At 38.6% G+C, this 21,589-nt stretch overlaps 1 long non-coding RNA gene across 1 annotated transcript in view; it reads left to right on the top strand.

Moving 5' to 3' along the window:
• The first annotated feature begins 336 nt into the window (after positions 1 to 336).
• The window catches only part of LOC137220746 (uncharacterized), a 150,223-nt gene continuing 128,970 nt past the window's right edge, over positions 337 to 21,589 (top strand). The window contains exons 1-2 of the long non-coding RNA XR_010941776.1: positions 337 to 523; positions 20,924 to 21,019. This is a non-coding gene — a long non-coding RNA (uncharacterized lncRNA). The remainder of the gene's footprint in view (positions 524 to 20,923; positions 21,020 to 21,589) is intronic.

The following is a 21,589-nucleotide window of genomic DNA, read 5'->3' as shown; positions in this document are numbered from 1 at the left end:
GGACTGTGAGAACTGACTGCATATGCTGAAAACTGAATTATGTAAATTGATATTCAAGCTTCCAGAAGTAAAGCCACAATATTCACAGATAAAAACTTCATCCTTTACCTTTGTGAAGTGTATGTGGAGTGTTGGTTAACTGCAGGGGGCTGCTAGCTCCCTCCATTGCCTGGATGGGGGGAGGTGGTGGGTAGCAGGTGGAGTGTGGTTAGGGAGGTCGCTTAGGTATGCTTCTTAGGGCAGGGGATCCTAATCTTTCTTTAGGGTCTCATGTAGTCAGTGGATCATCTTCCCTGAACAATACACCTTTTTTTCATCCTTTCTTTTCAGAGAGACTCATCCCAATCTGAGAACTCCTGGTTGAATGCCTTGGAGAAGGCCTGGGCTCCACACTTTGGAAGAGTTCAGAGTCTAGTTAAGAGATGGGACACTTCTGGGATCTCTGTAACTTTTTATTGTCCTTATGGAAGTGGGAAATGTCACCCTTGCATGGCAACATCGAAGCTTCCTCGGTGGTAGACAGGTAGGTCCTTGGCAGTTGTGTGTTTGCACATAAGCATAGGAAACTATACCACCACTTCTGTGCACTTGAAATGACCCCATTTTGTCCTTTGAGGTAGAAAATCTTTATTATTTTTTTGGTTTGTAGAGGAAAGGTTGAAACTCAGAAAGGCTAGGTGGCATATCCAAAGCTACATATCTAGCCCTGGTGCCTAACTCTTCTTCGTCTGTGGGAGAGAGGGCAGTTCTCTTTTCCATTCCTTGAAATGTCCTTTGAAGATCTCACCCAGGTGAAAAAAGGACTTTCCATCAGTGGAATTTATTTTATTACCTTTGATAAAATTATTTTGGGGGAAGGAGTATTGTAGTATTGTAGTATTGTCTTCTGTCTTGTTAGAATTTTATTTTTGCAAACTTTGATTCTATTAGTGAGAAATAATAACAATCCAAACTTGCATTTATTTGATAACTTTCTTTTAAGGAAGTCAGTGAATACAATTCCTGACAATTCTAAAAAGCTTCAGTAACTTCAAAGCATGTTGTGAATGTTGAAGTTAAATCATATCTCCCAAAGGATTTTCTTTACTTTTTCTATAAAAAATTTTATTTCATTTACGTTAAATCAATTAGTCAAATCATCCATTAACATATGTTGGGCACCTACTATGTGCCAGATACTGTGCTAATGGGCAGGTTGGACTGGTTGGATGAGTTGATTTTCTAAAAGAAAAAATTCAATTCCGTCTTATCAAACTTCAGATTAACTTGAAGTTTTATGAACAGCAAGACTCCAAACATAGGGTATGCCAGGAATTGCAGAAATTTGAATAATCTCTAATATTTGAGGATTACCATGCTGGTTGTTATCAGTTTGTCCTCTAGATCCATTTCTGCACTTCTTTGCCCTGCCTTGTTCTTTGGAGTGTGTGTGGGGGTGGGAACGGTGGAAGGGAGGATGGGAATGCTGATTTCTATGTATTGGTTCTACTAGCATCTCTTGCCTCTATCTTCTGGTTGTGTTTGACCAATGGCAGACCAGCAGGAAACCAGAGGGTGGGAGGGGAAAGAACCCACGATATTTATCCTCATTCTCTAACTCCCTTCTCATGGTCTGGCAGAGTTGAGTTCCTCTCCTGCTTTGCCTCTGTTGGAGGTTGCCTCTTTCACAGTGCTGCTCTCTCCAGGCTGTATACCTCACATTGTGTATCTGTAACATTGGTTTGTCTACTTGCCCTGTCCGGCCTAGGGCTGGTACTGGCTTCCCACTGTTGCTAGTCCCTGGATGTCTTGCCACTCCTTATTGGTTCTTTTAGCTCTGCCCACACCCCTGTAAATAGTCCTTTATTTTGAATGTGCCATCTGTTTCCTTTAGCATCCTGACTGATACTGCCAATTAGTCTGTGCCAAGCACTACACTACGGCTTCATGGATTATCTCATATAATACATACCCGCCCTGTGTGGTAGGTTCTAATATTACTCTTATTTTTTAAAAAAAACGTATCAAAAAGAGATTTAAAGGGTAACACAGCTGGAAAGTGGTGGGGCCAGGATTTAAACCCAGGCAGTCTGATTACAGAGCCCATCCGCTTACCCATGATGCTGTATGTCTCTGGTCAGATTCTCTGGGAGACTGACTGTGAGATGAAGATTTGCAGGGCAGGCAGAATTTTGGGGAGTAGAGCTTGCAGGATGAACACCTGGGTGGGTGGGTGGGTGAAGGAAGCAGGGCTGGGGAGAAAGAAGTTGAACTGCAGTGCAGGGGAAACAAAAGCGTAATCCAAGCCCAGGAGGAGCTTTGGAGCCTGGGAGGCTTCCAATTTGGGGTAAGGGAGCAGGGGTTTTATATGCTGGTATTGCCCAGACACTCAATGCAGGGCTTTAACTTTGGACCCTCTTTGGCCAAGGTAAGTCCAGAAGAGAGACTGTTGAGAGTGTTGACTGCCAACTCTCCCAGAAGCTGGGGGAATGAGGGCTTAGTCTTGGAGGGCAGATCTGGGCAGCATGTCATCACATCCACTATACTGTTTGAAACACATATGGAGGTCATGAGTTAGCAGCTTGCTCAAATCATGTGTGATCTTTGAAAACGTTATTAGACTCATGTATATAGCTGGTTTTCCAACTATACGTGTGTGTATGTGATTTTGATGCGATCATTTGATGTTGTTGAAAAACACTGAAGCAGGAGTCAAGAGACCTGGATTCGAGTTTCTGCTCTGCAGCTTAATACGTGCCTTTGTTCAATTCACTTAATGCTTCTGGATCCCAGTTTCCTTACTCATAAATTGAGGAATTTTGATTAGATGGTTTCTAAAGCTATCTTAAACTGTAAAGTTCTCTGTTTCTATTAACTTATTAGCTTTCTAAAATCCAGAAATAGCAAAAATAAACATGTTGGAATGCTTTTTAAGTAATGCTGGAGCCTATTTCTTGAAACCTCCAGTTAGTGACTTTCTTAAGCTTTGTCAATAAATCATGATGAATATCATGAAAATTCACACAGCCCCAGTATCACCCAGTGATCTCTGAAGAGCAGAGATGCCCCTTTTCTCACTGGAATGTCTTTATTTGGTATATGTGAGGTTTAAGAACACTAAACACTTCTCATTCTTTCTGAGCATAGCTCATACAGATATTTTATTTTAAGAATTGTTTTGAAATTGCTTTTGCAGGGTCATTGTTAAAATTTGAACAGGCATGATCTTAATTTGGCTAGATCTATATTCCTCAAAGTGAGAAGGAGTAGAAAATGGCCTTAGCTTGAGTTAGTAAAATAAAACTGATTCTCAAGGTATAGAAAAGCTAGAGAAACAAACAGGTAAACAAAATCTAGATAACAAAAAAGAGAACGAAGGTATTGATGATAGAATTATGAAAAAATATTGAGTAAGTACTCAACATTGTGAACTTTAATTAAAACTAACAGAAATATATCTTAACAAGAGAGTAAAGGCTTAAATACAGAACTAAGCAAATATAGAAATCCTTTAAGATTGATTTTCCTGAGCTGTGGCCAACGATTCAACAAAAATGGAAAATAACTATTATTGTCAGTCATGTATGGCCCTGCCTGTATGATTTCCCAATGTAAGCCTTATGGTCGAAGCTGCTTGAACCATAAATAAATAAATAGACATACCTTCACTCTGCTTTCCTTACCTGACTCTTGTTAAACCTTATCAACAACTGTAGAGGGCCAAAGAAGCAATTTCAATAAATATTTCATTACATGGGAGCCCATTTGCTGGCATTTCAAATAAATAACTACATTCTCTCACTCAGTGGACACTAGAAGGGGAAACTCTCCAGTTTCCATTTTCAGACTTTCTTTTACTTTCTGAGGAGGTCAGTCATTTTCGTTTTCCAGTGTACAACTCGATTATTTATTGGAGGAAAATGTTTTAAACCAGGAAAAGAGAAAAAAATTCCAACCAAATAATTTATTGAAGACTGTCTCCTGGCAGATTAATCCCTACTACTTGGCCAGGGCTCATTCCAGAGTGATCAGACTGGTCAAGCTTAAATTGTATGTCCACAGGAAGTTGCATAAATAACCCCAAATACTGTGAACCTCTTTGCACTCGGTCATCCCCATGACCTTCAAAGAAAATGTCAGAAAAGTAGTAAGAGAAAATATAGCCTGAGATGCTCTAGTTATGGTATTTTCTAATAAATAACACCATTTTATGCTCCTTTCATCTAAACACATTTATCAGTTAAGACTTACATGCTTCTTGGTAAGTGAGTAGAAATACTGCCCTTTACCTCGTGGGTAACCTGGAAATACAATTAAATGTATTCTAAGTCAAGCTCAGGAGCTATTTTTAGAGCCAGGGTTAACTTTCTTAAGCAATATCCTTATTTTATTTCCTTAACTGTATTCACTTGAACATTGCCTTTAGAATATACTGTGGTCCTTTCTTAATTGCTCCCTTAATAGAGACTGTGTACATGGGAATGTTTGAGGAGATGATTTTGTGAAAAGCCCTAGCTTCCATCTTGATTATCCAAAGGATGGACCTTGATTTACAGCTACAGAGAAACAAGAGCTGTTCTAGTTAGACTTTGCCTAGTCACTTTTTGCCCAGCAATTTCAGTTCAAAAGTGAAGTCATCTTCTCAGCCAATCTCCTTTCATCCTCAAGTTTTCAATTTTGATTGGAGACATCACTAGTATTTAAGTCTTCTGTACCAGAGATTATGAAGTTATCTTAATTCTTCTTTCTAATTGTCTCTAGCTAATATGTTATGTACTCTTTATTCTTATCCCTTTTTAATGAAAAAAGTGCTGGATTTAGAAAAAGACATGGAATTCTAGTATCCCAACTCTGCCACTTACTAATTATGAGATCCAGAAAGTTTCTAAAAGTTTTAGTGCCTTCCCCTGTGAAATGGGGGCTAGTAATATTTGTTTTGCTGATATCACACAGATGTTTTTATGATGAAATGAGTTGGTGTGAATTGTAGATTATCCCAATTTATATGGTAGAGAGAAGCAGGGGTAACCTAATTAGATCATTGCCTTCTTTTGGGAGCCAGAACATAAAACTGCTGCTCTCTGAGCAACATCCACTCCCATGCATTAGAAGCTTTAGGATGGCTAGCTTCCTGTCACTTACTGCATATACCCAGCCCTGATCCTGAGGTGTAAGCCCTCTAGAAGCTGTCCATCAAATTGCTTACTCCTGTGGGCCTAGAGAGAAGGCACACCCCACTTCATACCATTGCTGCTAAACTGTCTTTCTAGGCTGCACTGAATGTAGTTGTTCCAAAGTACCACAATTCTTCAAGAGACCACAGAGACTAAGTTCACCCTTCTTCGCATCCCTGTTTTCCTCAACTGCCTACTGGACCTCTCCTTTTCTTTTTTCTTTTTTTTTTTTTTTGCGTTACGCCGGCCTCTCACTGTTGTGGCCTCTCCCGTCGTGGAGCACAGGCTCCGGACGCACAGGCTCAGCGGCCATGGCTCACGGGCCCAGCCGCCCTGCGGCATGTGGGATCTTCCCCGACCGGGGCACAAACCCGTGTCCCCTGCATCGGCAGGCGGACTCTCAACCACTGCGCCACCAGGGAAGCCCTGGACCTCTCCTTTTGAACATCGCACACTAACATCATATTCGATACACCTAAAACTGGAGTCTTCCTTCCAAACATTCCTGTCCAATGTCTCCATCTCAAGGAACCGATGAACACCACTACATTTCACTAACTTGTCCAAGGCAGCAATCTGGGGTAGGCCTTCCACTCACCAATATCTAATTAAATACCGAAGGCGCTTGCATCTATCTCCTAAACATCTTTTAATTCTATTCACTTTTCTTCCTCTTTATTGCCACTTACCCTGTCTCAGGGCATCATCATCCTTTACCTGAATTACTGCCACAGCTTCCTAAATTGTTTCCCAGCCTCTCCTCACTCTTCACCCCTCTCCATTCTATCCTTACATTCTAGCCAGAGTTAGTGTTCTAAAATGCAAAGTTGACCATGTCATAGCCCCGCTTAAAATGTTTTAAATGATTTCCACTTGCCTTCAAAATACTGGCCAAATTCCATGAATCCTGTAAGGACAAACTTCTGCTCTTGCTTCCAGCTTCCCTCTCCCCACTCATATCATGTATGAACAGCTTATAAGCTTGAGTAATTACTCTCAGTTCCAAGAACGTGCCTTGAGCACCTTCATGATTTTGCATATGCTCTTCCCCCTCACTCAGATCACTTTATCTTCTCTCTTTGCCTGGCCAATTCCCAGTCATTCTTTGAATTTCAGTTTAGATGTTGTTTCTTTTGGAAAACTTCCCCTGTTTCCCTAAGTTCTGAGAACACCCTGTATTTCTGCTATTGTAACACTCAACATGTTGTTTGGCGCTTGTCTGTTTATCCACCTATGTCCCTTACTAACACTCCACAAAGGTGGGGATTATGACTGGTGTGTTCACCACTCTATTCCAGGTACTCAGCACAGTGCCTCGCAAGTAGAAAGCTCAAGTATTTGTTGAATAAATTCATGAATAAGATCAATGACATCTTTGTTTATTTTCCTGGTCAGCAGAGTGATATGGTTCCCATTGCATGATTATGGATGGTGCCAACCCCTCTATGAAATGGAATAATAATACCTGTCTCAGATGACTTCAGGGTTGTTTTTGATACTAGTGAGATAATTCCCATGAAAGTTCACTGTAAACTGATCAATTTCCTACTAATAAAAATATATCATTATCAAACTCATCATGTTTTTATCAGCATGTGCACGTGTATATTAACCATTTTAGAGCTAGTATTTGAATTTAGTCATTTAAAATTCTGTACTGTGTATATCAGTTAGCTATTGCTGCAGAACAACCTGCTCCAAAAACTTAATGGATTAAAAAACAACTGCTTATTTAGTTCATGATTCTGCAGGTTGGCAGTTAAAGCTGTGGTCAGCTGGGCAGTTGGTCTTGACTGGGCTCTATGGACAGTTATTGGGTCAGTAGGGGGCTGGTTGGACCAGGATGGTTTCAGCTGGGCAGCTTGTCCCTGTTCTGTGTGTCCTCTCATCCTCCAGCAGGTTAGTGCGGACTTGTTCATGGTGGAGGCAGGGTGCCATGAGAGTAAACAGAAGAACATAGGACCCCTTGAAGTTTAGGCTTGGAACTGACACAATATAACTTGGTTACGTTTTTATTAGAAAGCAAACCCAAAGCCAACCCATATTAAATAGGTAGGGGAATCTCTGGAAGACATTATGGAGAGTGAATACAGGGAGGGAAATATTGTGGCCATTCTGCAAACAAGCCACCATATTCTGTCAGCATCTTCATTTAATTATTTACCAAGTCACAAATCTGACCATGTTGCTTTATCTAAAATTCTTTAGTGACTCTCCATTGTCTTCTCATACCACTTCTTACATGGCAGGCGTTGACTGTTCTAAACACTATATATATATTATCCCTATGAGGGAGGTACTATTATTGTCTCCTTCTTACAGATAAGGAAACTGGGGCACTGTGAAGTTAACAAACTTGCCCAAGTTCACTCAGCTAGAAGTCTGGTTTTAGCATCAGGATCTGGAGCCTGTAGTTTAACCTTCATCGTCTCCTACCTCTTAAGACTTAGCTCAGTTTGATCTGTTCCCCTGTGTACTTTGACATTTCCTATGTTCAGTTACCTATTTCAATATCTGATGCCCCTGTGAGTTAGCCACTCAAGAGCACAGATCATGCCTTACCTCTGTAGCCATTGAATGTAGCACAGAATCATGTCTTTGTTGCCCTTTCCATACCAAGATGCGTCTTTTGCACCATTAAAAATCTCTGCTTCTTGGATGAAAAAAAATCAGAGTGAAGACTATTAGTCCTCACAGCATCTCCAAGAAAGAAGTGACGAGTGGGAAGCTCTATCTCATTTTGCAAACAGGAAATTTAGGCATGTGGAGATGAAATCACCCAGTGCTGTGCCAGGATTCTTTTTTTGGTTTTCCAATTCCTAGTTTTGTGTTCTATCTACCAAAGAGTGGTATTTGTCTATGAAATGCGGCTGATGGTTTCTTAATTTTCCCCAGAACAAAAGTTAAAAAACCTAGCAATTAAATTAAATCACCCAAGAGGGATGCCTTCTTCCATTGTAAAGTTTTGAGGGAACAAACTTCTGGGGAAACTTTTTTTCCCTGGGGTATAGTGCTTTCTTCTCTTTCAGCAGAATATATTGTGTCTGATGGAGCAAAAAATTGTTTTTAAGAAACCCTGCACCAATCTGTCTGCCCCAGCTCAGACACATGCTCGAACAGAAAATTAAATTCACAGAAATGAGAGAAAATCAAGAGAACCAAAGGAGCATGTCTTCTGTTTCCCAGGACCATCCTCTAGTGTATTTAGTGGCCTCTTGGGTGACAGGGTGATGAGGGGAAAGGATTGGTTGAATGCAACTAATTTTTCATGTCTTTTTGCTTATTTCATCAACGCGCCATGAAAAAAGTAAGCGTCATGCACATTTTACCTACATGGTTTTAATCTGTAAGAAGCTTTATTAGAACTTAGATAGTTAAAACAGTTTTGTTTTTTTTCCCCAGTGCGAGTTTCATTACTACCATTTGCTTCATTAACAGCAGTAACTTCTTGGGTGTGAAGCTTGCTTGAAATGGTAACTACTTAGAGAAAGTGGAGGGAGAAGGAGAAATAAAAGAAGAGGCTTAAGGAATAGTGCCACTGAAACACATTCTTGGGAAAGAAAATCAACTGGATGGTCTCTCTGACCACATAACTGTTTTTCCTCTTAAAGATTTTTGGCATTTGGTTTAAATTCTATTATTTCCTAAATAGTAGTCTTTAAATCTCCTTTTAATCATCTATTGTATGCATATCATTTCAACTTAGGTAGAATTTTTATTCGTATAAGATGTTTTGTGTTTTTGCTTCATAGTGACTTCCCAATTTTACAACCTTCCTCTGTCTTCTGTCTCTAAATTTCATTTGCCAATAAAACTATGCATTTGAATACTTGGTTCTAAGCTTTGTAAAAAGAGGGAGTTTGGCATGTCTTGTAAACCATGTACTTAATAAAAGTTAGATGAGGATAACGAAGATGGTCCTGCAGATGCTGACCTTTCCCAGTAATCTATTTTCCTTGAAATGACTGTATTTGCCTCAGTGACTCAAAAAAAAAATCTCCTTTTTTCTATATCTCAAGAAGGACAAAACACCTTCCGGATTTTATTATTTTCTACTCCCGAATAAGAGTTTGACTGAGAGACCAGAAGCCAGGTCCCTTGGGTCACTGAGCACAATGGTGAAGTTGCATATGAACTGGCAATTAAACTCGCCAACTCCTCAGGCACGTCTCGGATTCTTCCCCACCCACCCCGCCCCCACCCCGCCCCGATCTCTTCTCACCTCTATTCTCAGAGTGGCTGGTTTGTTATGAAACTCATTCTTTTTAGGCCAAGTTTCCTTTGAACAGGGTGCAAAGGCATATGATCCTGTGGATTAGAAGTGGGTTGTCATCAAAATGATATAGCTCTGTTCTTCTCCGTTCCTTTCTTGGAATGGCTGAGAACAGACTTGCGAAGAGAAAAACTTGTTGGCGTTTGGGAGCTGCCAGGTTTTAGAGAGCCCAATTATGTCTTTTTTGAACTAGCATTTCTTTAATAGAGTTTAATTTAAAAATGTTTTTTTTTTCATTTTTGACATTTCTTGTAGTTTTTAATTTGAAAGGATGAGGATATGTTTACTTGTGGGGAAAGTGAAAACAGATTGTGCATGAGTAAGCAGGGTCAGTTGGCCAATTGTGATGATGCTAGAGTGGCCATCAAATGGTCCCCTATACTCCAAAAAGTGCCCTTTTTATTGATCTTGTCCCTAAAAGTCCCCCAGTGTTTGTGACTTTGCTTTAAATCATTGTTGTTCCACTAGAGTACCCATCTTGTTTGTGGCTCAGCATCTATTCCATCTACTTCTTGGAAAGTTTCCTATGAAACTTTCCTCCATTTCAGAGGAGTTGATTCCACCTGAGTTTCAGGGCTGTGCCGACAAGTCTAGTCCAGTCTCCTGACCAGGGAAGTTAGTTCAGGTATGGGAACGTAGCCCAACTGAAGAGATGTGAAGGGACTTTTGCTGGATTAAGAAAAAAAATTTTTTTTTAGAGAAGTCTTTTGCTTTTCACAGGAGTTACTAGACTTTTGATCTCTTTTCCCCTGGAGTTTTTTGGTGGGAGGATGTGGGGTGTGTGACCACAGCCTTCCTTTTTTGTCATAAATGTCAGGAACTGAAGAGACCTCTGAATGGAGCCTGAGCATGGAGCTGAATGTGTGGAAGGCAGAACAGAGAGACAGCAGGAAACTGGGCCTTTGGTAACATCCCTTGAACACTGGACCAAGCCTCACCTGAACTCATTGCTATCTAGTATGCATGTTATAACTTTTAGTCACATGATTATCATCTATTTGGATTTAATTATAAATATTACTGCCTTTTGAGCTCCAGAGAGTGTGTGGGGCCAGCTGAAGCTGCCAGGCCTGCATCACAGCTGACCTCTTGCTCTACCCCATCCTGCTTCTTCTCTTCCACAGGGGTTGATCCTGAGGAAATTCCTTCTTGGACTCTTCTTCCTGGGGAACACAAAACATGACAGAGGTAGCCCCTTATGGACAGACTGATTTTTCCATGGGCTCACCACAAAATGGAACAAAACACAGCACAACAAATTTATTATACCTCACTCGTGCACTGTTCTTCTGGGAATTCATCTGTTAGGTTTTGCTCCAAGAGCCAATAGTCAACTTAGGAAACTGAGTTATCCCAGGAGGGGGTAGGAGGGAAAGGAAGTCAAGAAGACCACTATCTTCTAGAATCTCTAATCAAATTTTATGTTTTATTTTTGACATATCTGTATACTCATGAAACTATCACCATGATCAAGGTAATGAAAATATCCCTCAGCCCCCGAAGTTTCCTCGTGATCCCTCGTAATTCCTCCCTTCCACCTCTACCCCCTTCCCTATGCAATCACTGATCGGCTGTCTGTCAGTATAGATTGGTTTGCATTGTTTACAATTTTATGTAAATGGAATTTTAAAGCATGTACGCTTTGGTTTGCCTTTTCTCACTCAGAATAATTATTCTGAGATTCATGTGTGTTGCATACATCAACAGTTAATTCCTTTTTACTGATGGATAGTTTTCCATCTTATGCATATACAATAACTTGTTTATTTATTTACTTGTTGATGGACACTTGGGGGTTTTCAGTTTGGGGCTATTATAAATAAGGCTACTATGAGCATTTAGGTCTTTGTATAGACATATGCTTTCATTTCTCTTGGCTAAGTACTTAGGTATGGAATGACTGGATCATGTGGCTGGATCATTATAGGTGTATGTTTAACTTTTTTTGTGTGTGTGGTACGCGGGCCTCTCACTGTTGTGGCCTCTCCCGTTGCGGAGCACAGGCTCCGGACGCGCAGGCTCAGCGGCCATGGCTCACGGGCCCAGCCGCTCCACGGCATGTGGGATCTTCCCGGACCGGGGCACGAACCTGTGTCCCCTGCATCGGCAGGCGGACTCTCAACCACTGCGCCACCAGGGAAGCCAGTATGTTTAACTTTTTAAGAAACTGCCAGATTGTTTTCCAGAGTGGTTGGGTAATTTTACACTCCCATCAGCAGTGTATAAAGGTTCCAGTTCCTCTAACCCTTGCCAATTCTTGTGTGTCTTTTCAAATGTTAGCCACTCTATAGGTATGTAGTAGTACCTCATTGTGGTTTTCAATTTTAATTTTTAATTTGGAATTTTCCTAATGACTAATAATGTTAGTCATCTTTTCATTTGGTTACTTGCTATCCACATATCTCCTTTGTTTTTTCATTCTCTTCTCATAATAGTGTCCTTCAAAGAGCAGAAGTTTTAAATTTTCATTAGGTCCAATGTTTAAATTTCCTATTTTATGGATCATGCTTTTAGTGTTCTAAGAAATTTTTGCATAACCCAAGGCCACAAAGATTTTCTCCTATGTTTTCTTCTAGAAGTTTTATAGTTTTAGGTTTTACATTTAGGTCTATATCCATTTATTTTTAATTTTTTATATGAACCATTTTGAGTTAATTTACATATATGGTGAAAGATATGGATTAAAATTGTTGTTTTTTTGCATATGGATATTCAAGTGTTCCAGCACCATGTGTTCAAATCGCTTATCTAATTTTAAAATATGGAGCACATAATTCCAGTGTAGTCCATAGACTATCTCAGCATAATCACTCCTAGGGTTTGTTAAAAATGCAAATTCCTAGGTCTTACACCAGCCCTTTCGAATTAAAATCTTACGGCAAATATCCTAGGTGATTCTCGTGGATGCTAAACCTTGGGAGCAACTGGCATAATGCCATTATTATTCATTAATGCTTCCCTTAAGTCAGTACTGTCTCCATCAGAGATGAGAAAGGATGTAATTTAGAAAAAGTCAGTCTCTACAGGATGGAAATAAACCAGAACAGTTTCTATTGTTTATTTTTAATACAGAAGATTTTAAACATATACAAAAGTAGGTTGAATAGTATAATGAATTTCTATGTACTTACCATTCAATTTTAGCAATAATCAACATTACAAATTACTTTAAAAAAAAGAGGAAAATACAGGTGAATTTTTGCTATGTGAGGAAAAATGTCAAAGCTTAACAAGCAATGGGGAAAAACCAAAAATACCAAAAATACAATAAGCAACTACAAAAAAATCAAAGATCAATATATTTGCCATAATTGTTATTACAAACCTCTATACATCAAAAAAAATCTTAAGTGATTTAAAAAACATACATAATCGAGGAAATATTTTTGAATAGAACAGGTGATTTTTAATCTATAAAGACATATAAAATGATTAAAATGACTAAAAATCTTACTAAGTGATAGAAGGATAAAAGGGCAAAGGAGAAAATATACCATTGAGATTATATTGAGAGGATGTTATACAGCCAGTAAAATCATCTTTAAAAATAATTTTTATAATGATGGGGAAATGCTTATGATATGGTGAAAAAAACTGAATACAAAATTTATGCTTTGTGTGTCCTCACAGCCTCTTCAACAAGTGGTGCTGGTAAAAGTGGACAATTACATGTAAAAGAATGAAATTAGGACACCTCCTAACACCATACACAAAAATAAATTCAAAATGGATTCAAGACCTAAATGTAAGACCAGAAACTATATAACTCTTAGAAGAAACATAGGCAGAACACTCCATGACATAAATCACAGCAAGATTCTTTTTGACCCACCTCCTAGAGAAATGGAAATAAAAACAAAAATAAACAAATGGGACCTAATGAAACTTAAAAGCTTCTGCACAGCACAGGCAACCATAAACAAGACGAAAAGACAACCCTTAGAATGGGAGCAAATATTTGCTAGTGAAGCAACTGACAAAGGATTAATCTCCATAATATACAAACAGCTCATGCAGCTTAACATCAAAAAAAACAAACAACCCAATCCAAGAATAGGTGGAAGACCTAAATAGACTTTTCTCCAAAGAAGATACACAGATTGCCAACAAACACATGAAAGGATGCTCAACACCACTAATCATTAGAGAAATGCAAATCAAAACTACAAGGAGGTACCACCTCACACTGGTCAGAATGGCCATCATCAAAAAATCTACAAACAATAAGTGCTGGAGAGGGTGTGGAGAAAAGGGAACCCTCTTGCACTGTTGGTGGGAATGTAAATTGGTACAGCCACTATGGAGAGCAGTATGGAGGTTCCTTAAAAAACTAAAAATAGGGCTTCCCTGGTGGCGCAGTGGTTGAGAGTCCACCTGTCGATGCAGGGGACACGGGTTCGTGCCCCAGTCCGGGAAGATCCCACATGCCGCGGAGCGGCTGGGCCTGTGAGCCATGGCCACTGAGCCTGCGTGTCCGGAGCGTGTTGCTCTGCAACGGGAGAGGCCACAACAGTGAGAGGCCCGCGTACTGCAAAAAAAACAAAACAAAACTAAAAATAGAACTACCGTATGACCCAGCAATTCCACTACTGGGCATATATCCTGAGAAAACCGTAATTCAAGAAGAGTCATGTACCACAATGTTCATTGCCGCACTATTTACAATAGCCAGGACATGGAAGCAACCTAAGTGTCCATCGACAGATGAATGGATAAAAGAAGATGTGGCACATATATACAATGGAATATTACTCAGCCATAAAAAGAAACGAAATTGAGTTGTTTGTAGTGAGGTGGATGGACCTAGAGTCTGTCATACAGAGTGAAGTAACTCAGAAAGTGAAAAACAAATACTGTGTGCTAACACATATATATGGAATCTAAAAAAAAAAGGTTCTGAAAAACCTAGGGCCAGGACAGGAATAAAGATGCAGACATAGAGAATGGACTTGAGGACACGGGGATAGGGAAGGTTAAGCTGGGACAAAGTGAGAGAGGCATGGACATATATACACTACCAAATGTAAAACAGATAGCTAGTGGGAAGCAGCTGCATAGCACAGGGAGATCAGCTCAGTGCTTTGTGACCACCTAGAGGGGTGGGATAGGGTGGTTGGGAGGGAGACGCAAGAGGGAGGGGATATGGGGATATTTGTGTACATACAGCTGATTCACTTTGTTATACAGCAGCAACTAACACAACATTGTAAAGCAATTATACTCCAATAAAGCTGTTAAAAAAAAATAAAACAAGGCTTAAGGAAAAATGAGAGCGAGTATGCTCCTGGATGTTATTTTTTTAAGTTAACTCCAATGAACATGTATGTATTGCTGATGTAATCAGAACAGAAAAAAAAGTATTTTTTAAGAAGAAAATGAAAGGGACATTTTCTTGGCAAAGTCAGAAATGGGCACAGATACAAACATGAGGCAAAGAAGAGGCACAGGGAGGGCTGGAGACTGGTTTTGCACAGCAATTGCCTTAAGTGAAAAAGTAGAGGTAACAGTTTCCTCCTTTGCAAGTCTTACCAGTGGATGAAGACTGCCTCACATGAGCGGTGCAGATTTTGGGAACTGGCAGAGGTGGACAGATTCTAATGGGCAAGCCATAGTCTGTTTTCCTGATCAGATATAGACCCTGCTCAAGCCCATAGAGCACCTTTTCTTGACTCCTGGAGGGGGCATGGAGGAAATAAGTTAAAGTCATAACAGCCCTTTCTACTTGTCCAAAGCCACCCAACAGATGATATGTCTGTTTGTTCATAGACTCTGAAGTGTCACTTTGTATCATTCTTCTTCTGCAGTTCAGAAACTCAATCTAAAATATTTCACTAAATTGGAAACCCACTCATCTCTTCTGGGTTTGTACTTCTGAACTGAAACTGAACTCTGGTTCACATGACCTTAGAACAATGTAACTTTTTGTTTTGAAAAAGAATGGCTTTAAAAGTCTCATAAATGGGTCCTGCCTGTTCTTGGAAATCAAGTAGCACTTGTAAACTCCAGTGACTAAATGTTGTGTAATTGTGAATAAATAATGTCAAGGAAGCAGAAATGTACAGATTCTACATTTTAGGTTATGCATAATTTCAGAAATAATAAAAATGTGTTTGTCCCTTTGAAATTCTAGTATTGGAAATTGCATCAAGAATTGCAAAAAAGGATATTAAAAGATACAAACAGATTATTATTATATATTTTTTTAATCTAAAAGAAGTAAATTAGAATGTCAAGTAAAGCTGGTGAGGTCTCCAAAGTACTACAAAGTTTACTGGAAGAAATTTTTATAAACTTGTTCTTTAGATGGTTCCATAATTTGATGGTTCCAGGTAGTTTAGATTAACATTCTCAGGCAGCCTTCTTCTGTGATCAGCACCAAAATAACTATCATCAAAACAACTATTGAGTAACCAAAGTATGCAGAACATAGCTTTATAAAGTAAAATAAATTTGTGTAAAAAAGTTTTTCTCAGGCTTGTCAGGAAAATAAAGCAGAGTGATAATGAACTATAAAAATGAGGCAACTTCTCCAAAACAGCAACATAGGACACCCTAAGGAGTTTAAAAAATAGATTTAAGAATTGATTCAAGTTATTTTCACTACTTTTGTGGAGTCTCTTTTTAAAAGCAAGAATCAAAACGTAGTAGGGTGATTATGATTTTACTTAATGGAATAACAGAAACTAAAAATCTGAAATAAGAACAGGATCAGACAAATACTACATTTCATTTCTTCATATGCTAAAATATATACTACTAGATTTCTCTGACATGAAATACACATTAGTTTTATTTACTTATATGTATTAGTGTGAAGTGTGCTAAAAAGTAGAATCGAAAATAAGATTAAAAGTTAGAATTATCTATAGAACATAAGCTCTGGGCCCCAATTTACCTACAAAAATGATGTCACATCCAGATTTTCAGACCTGCGGGTCTTAACCTTATATACTTTCTACTTAACTTGTTTAACAGTTTGATAATAAACAGCATGTATTAAGTATCATAAATGTGTAAAGCATGTTCTGCAATGTCTGTCTTTGTGGAGGAGGGTTTTCAGGACAGTATATAAATAGCAGTTTGAAACTGTTTTGATGGTTTACTTAACAAGATGAGTTACATTTTTACACTTAGTTGGCCAGATCCAGGATATTTAGCTCCTATTACTTTAGTAAATTCTGTACCGTCTCAGGTTCTATACTATGGCTGAAAACTCCTCATTTGATACACAAGGGGATGCTGGCCAGTGAGCAACATGTGAGCCATTATTTTAGAAAATATGGGCAATTATATACTGGTAGGTTTAATTTACCTGGTTATTTGGGCTTAAAAATTATATGGTCTACCCACGTACTGCAAAAAAAAAAAAAAATTATATGGTCTAATATGTGCTTAGTCTCCTGGTGAATTCCAAAATTACTGCCCCTATATCCATTTCTGGAGGTGATCTACAGGAATACATATCCCAACCTTCAACCATGCTGTTCCTCATAGAAAAATTCCCCGAACTCAGTTAAAAAGTACTACCTTTCATTTAAAATCAAGAACCACTTATTGAATGCTAACTTCATGTCAAATATTGTATTAAGCACTGGAATAAAAAAAAAAAAGAGATGAGCATGGTATGGTTTCCATGCCTCGACACACTGTTTTGTGTTTGGCAGCATGCAGATACATTACCCTATTTCATCCTCACTGGAACTCCACAAGATAGATCTGATTTCTCCCATTTTACAGGTGATAAAACTGCAACAGAAATGTCACTTGCCCAGGATCACACTTTTAGTTGAGCCAAGACTATAACCCAGTTATTTTTGAACTCCTGGTTCTTTTCTCTATTATTCAATAGCATATGTTTTGCTCATGTTTTCCAGTCAAGATAGACCATGTAACTATTTTAATGCAGAAGTCCCTCTAGTCCAAAGTAAGAATTTCATTACCTTGCCTAAATTTCACTGGCCATTTCAATACCATAGGAGCAGGAAATTATTCAGTTCATGAAAAAGAAAATTCATGCACCTGTGGATTTCATCTTTTGTGCCAGATGAATAGGTGAGGTTGGATTTGATTTGCTCCATGACTAAACTCTAAAATTGGGATTTAAAATGGATATGTAATCTCACTTTGATTCCATTTCTCCTGTAATGCTGCCTAATGGTTATGCAAGTCTCAGAAATGTATTTAAAGTAATAACATGTCCTTTTATCCAATAACATCAAACTGAGATCTTTTTTGTTCACTTTTGCTAGACCTCTAACCTTTAAAGGTGAGTCAGGCAGCTGTAGAAAATCTGATCTTATTTTCTGCCCCTGGCAAGACTTTTTCAAGTTCATCTTTTTTCCCTTCTCTCAAAATCTGATGAAAAATGAAATGTCAGGAAAACAAGCTTTCAGGCTAAAAAACTTGTGTCTGTCTCTGTGACAGATGTCAGTTTGAAAGGTTTCAGGTCACCTGTCAGAAGTGTGCCAGTGTGATCTGTATTCACATCGACTTGACCTCACACCAACACTGAGTTGTGCTTTTAAAAATATCCTTGAAAAAGAATTAAAAGATTTGAAGTCATTGCCTTTTCCTCTATCTGTTAAGTCCGATTAATGAGACAAAGGAAGGGGAGGCAGAGAGAGAGAGAGAAAGAGAGAGAGAGAGTTTTAAAAGGACAGTTTGACCTCTGGTTGCCCCTGGCAGTGAACCAATCAGAATTCTTGTAATCCAAACACAGATGCCTGGAGCTAAACAAATCCTATACTTGTGAACAAGAATTCAGTTTGCTGTCAAAATATAGTGAAGTTCAGCATAGTGCTTCTTTCAACAAAATATCATGAATCAAAGTTTAAATGTTTGTGATTAATAGAGAAGAGTAATATTGAGCAACATAATAGCTCAATGGTGGCTCAATTTAGTAAAAAATATCTCCATCAAAAAAATCATGTGTTTTGAAGTCCTGTATTCTAATTCCATATCCTGGTTGTAACTCCCTAATATTTTATTTCAGAAACTCCACTGATATTATAGTACAAGTCAGTAGTTTTGTAATGACTAATTAATGGGGTTGAACTCTGTTCTTTTTCTGGATTAGTTACACAGTGTTTGAACTATTTATCACAGTGATTAAAAAATGTTAAAAAATGTTTCTTTTTCTAAGTTTTTCCCCATGTGCCTTTATCATAGCCTGGGAAACTTAAGGATTGAAAAAAAAAAAAAGGTAGATTTTGTTTCACCAGTTTGGGAGGATTCAGGGCTTTGCCTTGTAACCAAGAAGGTAAAAGATTATAGTTCCAAAAGCATGTTTGTCAAATCTACCACTGTAAACAAGAGACTGGATCAGAAGAGATGAGAAAGTCCATGTAATATGACCCCAGAAACTTTAATAGCACTATAGAGATGTTAGCTTTTTTCCCCTTTGCTTGACTTAAGTATACAATACTTCCCTTCTTTCAAGTGGGCCCACTCCTGATGTGAAGTTGAAGATATGCTCACTGTATTTGTATTTGGAACAACATTATTTTTGTGTATGGAAAACTTGGGGGGAAAAAATGAAGCGTAGACCTGGAACGCAAATTAGTTAGCTTGAAATAGAGGCAGAAAGCTGATTCTCAGCAATGATTTGTGTAGTATGTGTGACATTTTTTTCCCTTCCACAGCTACGTTTTAGACAAGTACTTCTCAGGCTTGATGGGCCCTTGAATTTCCTAGATCTTGTTCACGGGAGATTCTGATTTGTAGGTCGGAGTGGGGCTTGACCATCTGCATTCCTAACATATTCCCAGGTGATGCAGATCCTGCTGAGCCTGGTCTTCATACTGGGTGCAAGGTTTTAGGCTCTTCTCAGCTCTCCACAAGAGTGTGTGTCAAATACATCAAGGTTCCCAAGTTTAGGCGGCTTATCTTATTAAAAAAAAACAACCACCAAAAAACCCTTCTGACATTTTTTTCCTGTGTTGATGATCTTTTTTATGTTTCTGTGACTTGATCTCTTTTTAGGAGTTTCAAATTTCAATATAACAGTAGCTACATCATCTCAGAATGACCCTACTGTATTACCAAAATAAAGCACAAAGATGGTAACAATGTCAGGTTTTCCCAAACCTGCTCTTAAATCGTTAGTTTTTCTCTAGGTCATGGTCTTGTTGAGAGCATTTTGCAACCTACTAGGTAATTTCATTAATACTGACATCTCTTCCTTGCCATCTAACAGACTGTTTGTAATCAAAAGGTTGGAGGTCTCTATAAGAAGCACGTGGACTAAGAAGCGCCCCGAGAAAAAACAGTTAAAAACAAGAGTAGCCAGAATTATCAGCGGTATTTAGACCCAGATAACCACAAACATCCTGGAATTTACTTGCCAGTGAGTCATGTTTACATCTCTAGATGTTAGTTTACTTTCCCTTCATTTTTTTTTTTCTTGATCACTCATGCAGTGGAAAACGGAAACGAAAACTTCCACGGAAGATGACTTGCCAATACTTGTGCTTATGGGTTCCCACTACTGATGGGAAGGGATCTGGCTATTAGACAAAGCTGTCCCGATTTTCTCGTGCTCATTATATATTTATAATATGGACAGTCTTGTGACGTTATGCAGCTGCTTAAGCAGGAAACTAATATCAAATAAGAGAGTGCCAGATTTAGCTTTACCAAGATAAAATGCACCATATTTAATGCTCAATTTTCATTCTATGTGTGTTAGATAAACACGTGATTGCTGAGATTTTCATACCAGTGTATTTTTTTTTCATACCAGTGTATTCCACTACAAGTTATTTTTATCCTTTGTAAAGATTCTTACTCTCTTGCTGTCAAATGCTAAGATCATTTAAACAAGTGAAAAATATTTGCTATCTTTCTCGAAAGGCACAAAGTACTCTCTGTACACAGGATGTAGCTCATTGCTACCTTATATTAGAAGCAAACATGAAGTGGTTGCCTATCACATAGTAAGTCTTTAAGGACTACTGTATCATACGTTCATGAAAGCCTTTATTTCATGTTGTCAACTTCCTCTGGTGAGTCAGCCAGACAACTGTGAGTGCATGATTATAGATTGGAACCAGAAATACAGATCCATTATTGCTATCACATAGATAGCAATAACGTTAATGTTAATGTTATTGACGTTACTCAATAACATTACTCTGATTAAACCTTCTCCTGTAAGAAAACGGTTTCAGCCTTTTTGATGAATATTGGTGGAGGAAAAAAATGGGGGATACAACAATTGTGAAAACAGATTTTTCTGCCTGAAATTAATAATTCTGAGCAGTACTAAAATTAATTACTCCGTGGTTATAAGTAGGCAGCGGATTTATGGTAAATGACAGAGTGTTTGCAAATCTTCCTGACTACTCGATTAGAAAATGCACAACTGGAGGCGTCACCCGAGCATGCATTATTTAAGTGGTTGGTGTCTGGCGACAATCTGGAAACTGCAATTGTTGTGATTGCCGTAGGAGAATTCACACTTTCTGAGAGAAATTCTTTCACCTTTGTGTGCCCACAGCATGGATCTCTCGTCGTGGCAGCTGTAGGAAACACAGGAACTCCGTGACCTGGAAAATGTGGGACAACTGCCACAAGGTGACCCTGGAAGGCTGGGGTAGGCCCAATTAATTTAAAATTTTGCTTGGCCTTGTCTCTTCCAATTTTCTAAATCCTCTGGAAAAATGATTAATGCATACACTGCCAATGCGAAAATATTTTTGACCCTATTAAAGTCGACCAAGGGTAAACCAAGTGTAGGCTGGCATTGTATCAAACTAGCTTTATTAAATTTGATTGGAGGTTTGTATGAGGAAGGGACAGACAAGGACATTATTTTGCACAGCGGCTCTCTTTTAAATGAAAATATCAAGAGGAATACAAAGTAGCAATGTGCCCTGGACAGGAATCCTTTTAAATATAGGAAAATACCATGAAGAACTTTGTTTAAAGGGTAAACCATATTTGCTAGAAAATTTTTCTGCTGTCTTGTTGCTGTGCTGGTCAGTTACCAATGAGGGTGTTTTAATTTATGGAAGCCTTATATTTTTTTCATTTATAGATGAGCTAGTTCAACCTTGGTTTCTTTCTCTTATCTGTCATTGAATTCTACGAGTTAAAATTATCTGTCTGCATTTCGAACCTTAGCAGAATGTTTCCCCAATGAATCCATCCTATGCAATCATTT

The sequence above is a fragment of the Pseudorca crassidens genome, chromosome 3 (assembly GCF_039906515.1).
Source record: "Pseudorca crassidens isolate mPseCra1 chromosome 3, mPseCra1.hap1, whole genome shotgun sequence".
Lineage (NCBI taxonomy): Eukaryota > Metazoa > Chordata > Mammalia > Artiodactyla > Delphinidae > Pseudorca > Pseudorca crassidens.
The sequence above is the reverse complement of the archived record's forward strand: the minus strand, read 5'-3'. Positions and strand labels throughout refer to the sequence as shown.